Source organism: Solanum dulcamara, chromosome 3 (assembly GCF_947179165.1).
Source record: "Solanum dulcamara chromosome 3, daSolDulc1.2, whole genome shotgun sequence".
Classification (NCBI taxonomy): Eukaryota; Viridiplantae; Streptophyta; class Magnoliopsida; order Solanales; family Solanaceae; genus Solanum; species Solanum dulcamara.
The window spans coordinates 2,744,228-2,752,046 of NC_077239.1; positions in this window are offsets into that span (position 1 = coordinate 2,744,228).

Here is a 7,819-nt window from a genome sequence, read left to right on the forward strand (position 1 = left end):
TCAACTATTATATTAATTTTATACATGAATAATTTAACTTATAACCAGCTAACAAACGTTGTTATTTATGTAGGATTTAATACATGCATAACTCATCTCCAAATTAGTTACCAAACGACCCCTGAGGAGTTGTCTAGCCCATAATTAACAATTATTACTGGGATAAGTTATCTCTTCGTGAAAGTAGAATAGTAATCCAACGATAACTTATCTTGAGATAAAGTATGTAAGATATATAACAAAAATATCCACTTACATTCTTTTTTATACATCACTTTTTACATTCATGTATATTAACATAATTTCTAACAGTATTTATAATAGCATTCACTTTGGGGTCCAGCCCGTTCTTTTCTTAGTCAATTATTATTGCAAGGATGGCAGCAAATTGTCAAAAGGAAAGCAGCAAATGTTGAATGAAAAATTATTGCCTGCAATTTGCAATTGCAAAGGTCAAAGAAAGTGACATAATTTTTTGACAAATTGTGATCACCTATAAAAGGAGCTTTTCAGCTCCTCATTATAGTCACATCAAATTCACAAACAGAGAGAAAACTATTTAGAGAGTTGTGAGATTTCCATAGATTATATATAAGAAAATAGTATGTGAAAAAAAATATAGTGTGAGTGATATTTTAGTAAGGTAGGAAACCAAAAGAGTGTTATTTTTTTTGAGTGTGCGGTAGTCATTTTTGAGTATTATATTCGGTATTATCCAGTGTAAAATTCCTTACTATAGTGATATCAGTTGCTCCTCTTGGCCCGTGGTTTTTCCCTTATTTGGATTTTCACATAAAATTTTTGGTGTCATTATTTTTTCCATTTTATTTCTATTATTTTTGAGCATATGTATTTTTTCCCGACAAACTAGTATCAGAGCAAGATTTTATCTAAATATGCTCTGTGATTGCACCATAATCTGAACTTCCACATCAAAAAAGATTTACTTTGATTTGCAATAGTTATATTTTTTGGGAGAAAACGATGGAAGCCAACACTAGCAGAATGGTTACTTTAAATGGTGTTAATTATGTCATTTGAAAGGGGAATATGGAACATCTGTTTTATGTCAAAAATTTATCAACTAGTCTTTACCACTGTAAAGCATGATAATAAAACAGATGAAGACTGAAATCTATTGCATAAACAGGTGTGTGAATTTATTAGGTAATAGGTTGGCGATAATGTGTTGAACCATATTTCTGGGGAGACATATACCCGTACCATATGGGAGCATCTTGAAAGCTTGTATGCTCGGAAGACTGGAACAATAAAATATTCTTAATAAAGCAGATGTTAAGTTTAAAATATCATGATGGTTCTCCGATGATAGATCACCTGAATAATTTTCAGAGAATCATGAATCAGTTGTCTATTATGGACATTAAATTTGACGAAAAAATTCAAGGCTTGCTTCTACTTGGTTCCCTGCCAGACTCTTGGGAAATATTTAGAACTTTATTGTTAAATTCTGCTATGAATGGTATGATCTCTATGAATTTCGCCAAGAGTAGTGTATTGAACTAAGAGATGAGAAGAAAATCTCAAGGTTCTTCTTCTTCATCAGATATCCTGGTAACTGGCTCTAGGGAAGAAAAAAATCGTGGTTCTCAAAATAGAGAACATAGAAGAAGCAAATCCAGAGGTAGACTTAAGGATATTGAGTGTTATCACTGTGGCATGAAAGGGTACACAAAGAAGTTCTGCCGAAAATTTAAGAGGGAGAACAGAGGCAAAGAGGAAAATAAAGAAGATGGCAATGAAAATTGCCTGGCCACTGTCTCCACTGAAAATCTTGTTACAGTCCTTGATGTAGATCTGATAAATATTGCTTGTGATGAGTCAAGTTGAGTTGTGGATACTGGTGCCGCATCTCATGTGACATCAAGAAATGACTTTTTCTCTTTCTATACTCCTGGTGATTTTGGAGCCTTGAGTATGAGTAATGAGACTGTATCTAGGGTGGTTGGTGTTGGTACAATTTTTTTGGAAACTAGTATTGAAACTAAACTAGTTTTAAACAATGTAAAACATGCACCTGATATTCGTCTGCACCTAATTTCTGTTGGTGTTCTAGATGATGAAGGATATGTTAGTACCAATGATGGTGGAAAGTAGAAACTCATCAAGGGTTCCTTGGTTGTGGCTCATGGTAACAAACGTCGTGGTCTATACTGGACTATGGCTTCTACTTGTGCCAATATAGTGAATGCAGTTGAGAGCGATAACTCCTCAATGTTATGGCATAAGAGGCTTAGCCACATCAGTGAGAAAGGACTTAATGTTCTAGCCAAGAAGAAATTGTTATCAGATTTCCAAAGTGCTAAATTAGAAAAGTGTGAGCATTGATTGGCTAGAAAACAAAATAGAATTTCCTTTAAGTCTAACCCTCCTTCAAGAAAGATAGAGTTGCTTGAGTTGTGCACTCTGATTTATGCGGTCCAATAAAGACAAGGACTCTAGATGGTGCACTTTACTTTGTCGCTTTTATTGATGACTTCTCAAGAAAACTTTGGGTCTATGTCTTGAAGACTAAAGGCTAAGTGTTGGGTGTCTTTAAGCAGTTTCAGGCTTCAGTTGAAAGAGAAACTGGAAAGAAACTGAAATGTATTCGTATTGATAATGGTGATGAATATTGTGGACAATCTGACGAATTCTGCAAGCATCAAGGTATTAGACATCAGAAAACTCCTCCTAAGACTCCTTAGTTTAATAGGTTGGCTGAGAGGATGAACAAGACCTTGATGGAAAGAGTTAGATGTTTGCTTTCTAAAGCAAAGTTGCCTAACTCCTTTTGGGGTGAAGCCTTATTGACCGCTGCACATGTTATTAACTTATCTCTTGTTTTTGATTTTCAAAGTGATGTTCCAAATAAAGTTTGGTAGGGGAAAAGATGGTTCTTATGACCATTTGAGAGTATTTTATTGCAAAGCTTTTGTACATGTGCCGAAAGATGAGAGGTCAAAGTTAGATTCCAAGACAAGGCAGTGCATCTTTGTTGGATATGGCTTTAATGAATTTGGTTACAGGCTATATGACCCAATTAAGAAGAAGCTCGTGAGAAGCCGTGAAATTGTCTTCATGGAGAATTAAACTATTGAAGATATTGACAGAGCCCGGAAGTTAGAATCTTCAACTTCTGATGACTTAGTCCATCTTGATCAAGTTCCTTATACAAGTGTGCATGACGTTGATAGGCTTGATGATCATGGTGATGCTCAGAATCAAGTCCCAGATCAACATGTTGATGCTGATGATAACAATGATGTTGTTATTGATAATGCTCCTGCTCATGAAATTATGGACGCATCAAATGTTCCTTTTAGGAGGTCCACAAGATAATGTATTCCTTCCTTTCGTTATTCACCCACTTACTACTCATTGATAGGGGTGAACCTGAGTGTTATGAGGAGGCAATGGAAGATGAACATAAGGAATAATGGATTGAATCCATGCAAGCTGAGATGAAATCCTTGCATGAGAACCACACTTATAAGTTGGTGAAATTGCCTAAGGGCATGAGATCTTTGAAGAACAAGTTGATGTTTAAAGTCAAAGTTGAAGAACACAACTTGAAGCCCAGATACAAAGCTAGATTGGTTGTTAAAGGATTTGATCAAAGGAAGAGTATTGACTTTGATGAAATATTTTCTCTTGTCGTGAAAATATCCCCCATTAGTATAGTTCTTGGTTTAGATGCTAGTCTTAATTTAGAGATTGAGCAGATGGATGAGAAGATGGATTTTCTTCATGGTGATCTAGAAGAAGAGATTTATATGAAACAACCTGAGGGATTCAAAGTAAATGGTAAAGAAAATTTTGTGTGCAAACTCAAAAAGAGTCTCTACGGGTTAAAGCAAGCTCTTAGACAGTGATACAAAAAGTTTGAATCTGTTATGAAGGAGCACGGCTACAAGAAGACTTTTTCAGATCATTATGTATTTGTACAAAAAATTTCTGACGATAATTTTATCATCATCTTGCTATGTGGATGATATGTTGATTGTGGGCAGGAAAACTTCCAAGATTGACGAGTTGAAGAAAGAGTTGTCTAAGTCTTTTTCTATGAAAGACTTGGGTCATGTCAAACAAATTTTGGGCATGAAAATTACTCATCTCAAGGATGAAAAGAAGATTTATTTATCACAAGATAAGTACATTGAACGTGTACTGAAGCGCTTCAATATGAAGAATGCTAAGCCTGTCTTGCTGGTCATACGAAGTTGAGCAAGAAGATGTGTCCTACAGCTAGGGAGGAAAAAGAGAGCATGGCTAAAATTCCATATTCCTCCATCGTCGAAAGTCTAATGTATGCAATGGTATGTACTAGACCTGATATTGCTTATGCAGTTGGTGTTGTCAGCAGATTTTTCGACAATCCAGGAAATCAACATCGGGAAGCTGTAAAGTGGATACTCAAGTATCTAAGAGGAAACTCAGATAAATGTTTATGTTTGGGAAGATCAAATCCAATCTTGAAGGGCTATACAGATGCTAATATGGTAGGTGACCTTGATAATAAAAAATCCACTACAAGATATTTGTTTACTTTTTCAGAAAGAGCTATATTATGGTAGTCGAAGTTGAAGAAGTGTGTTGTACTATCTACAACTGAAGCTGAGTATATTGTGGCTACTGAAGCTGGCAAGGAGATGATATGGCTCAAGCAATTTCTTCAAGAGCTTGGCTTGCATCAGAAGAAGTATGTCGTCTATTATGACAGTCAAAGTGCAATAGACTTGAGCAAGAACTCTATGTACCATGGAAGGACAAAATACATAGATGTGAGATATCACTAGATTCGAAAAAATATAAGAGACGAATCTTTGCAGGTTGAAAAAATCTCTACAAATGAGAACCCTGCAGATATGCTGACCAAAGTGGTAACAAGGAACAAGTTCAAATTATGTAAATAACTTGTTGGCATGAGCTCTCTCTAATAAAACGAAGATACCTCCTTCTAGTGAATGGGACTGGAGGGGGAGATTTGTGGGGTCCAACCCCTTCTTTTCTTAGTCAATTATTGCTGCAAAGGTGACAACAAATTGTCAAAAGGAAAGCAACAAATGTTGAATGGAAAATTGTTGCCTGCAATTGCAAATTGCAAAGGTCAAAGAAAGTTGCATAATTTTTTGACAAATTGTGAACATTTCACCTATAAAAGGAGCTTTTCAGCTCCTCATTATAGGCACATCAAATTCACAAACAGAGAGAAAACTATTTAGAGAGCTGTGAGGTTTTCATAGATTATATATAAGAAAATAGTCTGTGAAGAAAAATAGAGTGTGAGCGACATTTTAGTAAGGTGAGAAATCAAAAGAGTGTTATTCCTTTTGAGTGTGTGGTAGTCATTTTTGAGTATTGTATTCGGTACTACCCAGTGTAAAATTCCTTACTATAGTGATATCAGTTGCTCCTCTTGACCCGTGGTTTTTTCCTTATTTGAGTTTTCATGTAAAATTTTTGGTGTTATTATTTTTTCCATTTTATTTCTACTATTTTTGATCATATATATTTTCGTGTTAGTCTACGTTTTCCAACATTCACAAGCTTAATTAATCATTGTTTTAGGGTTCAAAACATACGACGATAATCAATACAATGGCAGGGAATGATGAAGGGGTTATGGCAACCAGAGGTGACAATGGAAGCTTGTGTTTTGGGGATTGGACAAGCGGTCACAATTTTTCATCAAGCTCGAATAATGGTTCAACCCGGGTCCTCTATGGATACTGAGGCTGCTATATAGGCTCTCACATATGATGTTACTGGTACGAGATTTAGAGCCCGTTTGGATTGACTTATAAGTTGTTGAAAATAATTTTTTAATGAGTGTTTGAGTAGTCAATTTAAAATTATTTTATGCTTAAAATAAGTAATCAGTGGGTCTATTTGACTTAACTTATCCAAAACATCTTATAAGCTGGAAAAAAAATAAGTTGGGAACCAAACTTTACTTGTGAGGCTGACAAGATCATAAAGATGTGGAAACGAGATGAAATTAAATTTACAAAATAATATTCGTTTTTTCTTTTCTTTTTGGTTTACGAGTTGATGTTGAATTTTTATTCCAAAGTTTCATTTTTAGTGTTGCAAAATTTTGATTCCTGATATTTACTTTTCTTTATTGTTTAGTTTTTATAGGCTATTTGCCTTTTCTTTTCTACGTGAAGCAATAATGAAAAATTCACTTATTTTTTTTCGTATCAATTTATATAGTGATATTTGAATTTTAAAGGCCAAACTAGTTTTTGGTTAAAAGAACTCATTTTTGTAGCCAGCAGCTTCATGTAATTAATTAGCATGGCCTCTTTACTTCTTATAATTATAAGTTGACTAGTTACATTATAATAAGTTCATAAAAACTAAAAAGAAGTCAAAAGATTGTTTTCTAGCTGAGTTTAGGTACACTAGTTGTCGTACCCATATTGAATTTTTCAAAAGTAGTGCATGCTTGAAGGATCTGATACGGTTGAGTTGCCGTTTGTTGAAGGATCCGAGCAACATAAGTTGAAACTCAATTTTTTTTTTCCAATTGAGTCAATTGTTTTACAAACTATCAAAATACACTTGAAGTAATAGAAATATTTAAAAATAGAATTAAGACTTTACCTGATTGAGTATATCAATTAGAGTATCATTTTTACTTGTATAATATTTTATAGTACTTTTAATTACAAAATAGGTTTAAATCATCAATATTATAGTGATCACTTTAGAAGACATCCAAAGTTAAAACAATGTATTTTTAAATTTAATTGTTTGATAATCTTATTAGTTTGAACTCAAAATGTCTAAGAAGTCTCAAAGAATTGAAGACACTTTTTATAAAGTTAATGTTAAAATATGATTGACTCAAATTGAAGTAAATTAGATAAATTAAAGTGAATTAGACAAATTAAAAAGTAGAAAGTAACTGCAAATTTAATTGCCTACAACTTTGATTTATAATTACATGAATTGTAATATAAGAAAATAATAAATTTTTAAGAATATGTGAATAATGATTGGTAAAAGATTGACCGCAAACTATTTTTTTAAAAAAGTAATACTAACAATAAATACATTAACTTTAAAAAATAGTTTAAATATACTTTTGATCTAAATATACCTTTTCTATTATGCTTTCGATCCAAATATAACCTCTATTATATTTTGATATAAATTTGTCCTTAATTATAAGGGATGCAGGTCAAGCTCATAATCAAATTATCCACACCTAATTTAGTATCCAACATTTTAAGAAATCCACTCATTTAACTCGATCTTATATATTTTCACTATTTTTCATCTTCTTCTTCTCTTTTCAATACCCAATACTTCCTTGGAATTAATTTATTATCGACTGTCAAAGTGAATAATCATTCTTCCACAAGAAATTTGAATTGGGTTATATGTGTCGACCATGCTAGGCTCCTGAACAAAAAATAGTGCATGTTTGAAGAATCTGACACGTACGGTTGAGTTGCTGCTGTTTGTTGAAAGATCCCGGAGTAACATAGATTGAAACAAGGGTAAGGAAGAATTTGAGACATATAAAGATCAAGTTATAGGATGAATCAGATTGATCTAGCTCATTATATGTACTCTAGCTGTCCCAGTTTACGAGGTTTAAGAAATATATATGAGAAAACTTTGCAGTATGTATCACATGGAGTAATTAACATGGCCTCTTTTGCTCCTTGCAATTATAAGATGACTAGTCATATCAAATAAGCTGACAATAAAACGCCTAAAGGCTCTTGGCTAGCTCAGTATGTCTGGAAGCGCAGGAGAACGTTCGTTTGCTTATATTATTACCAGTATTCGATATTGGGTC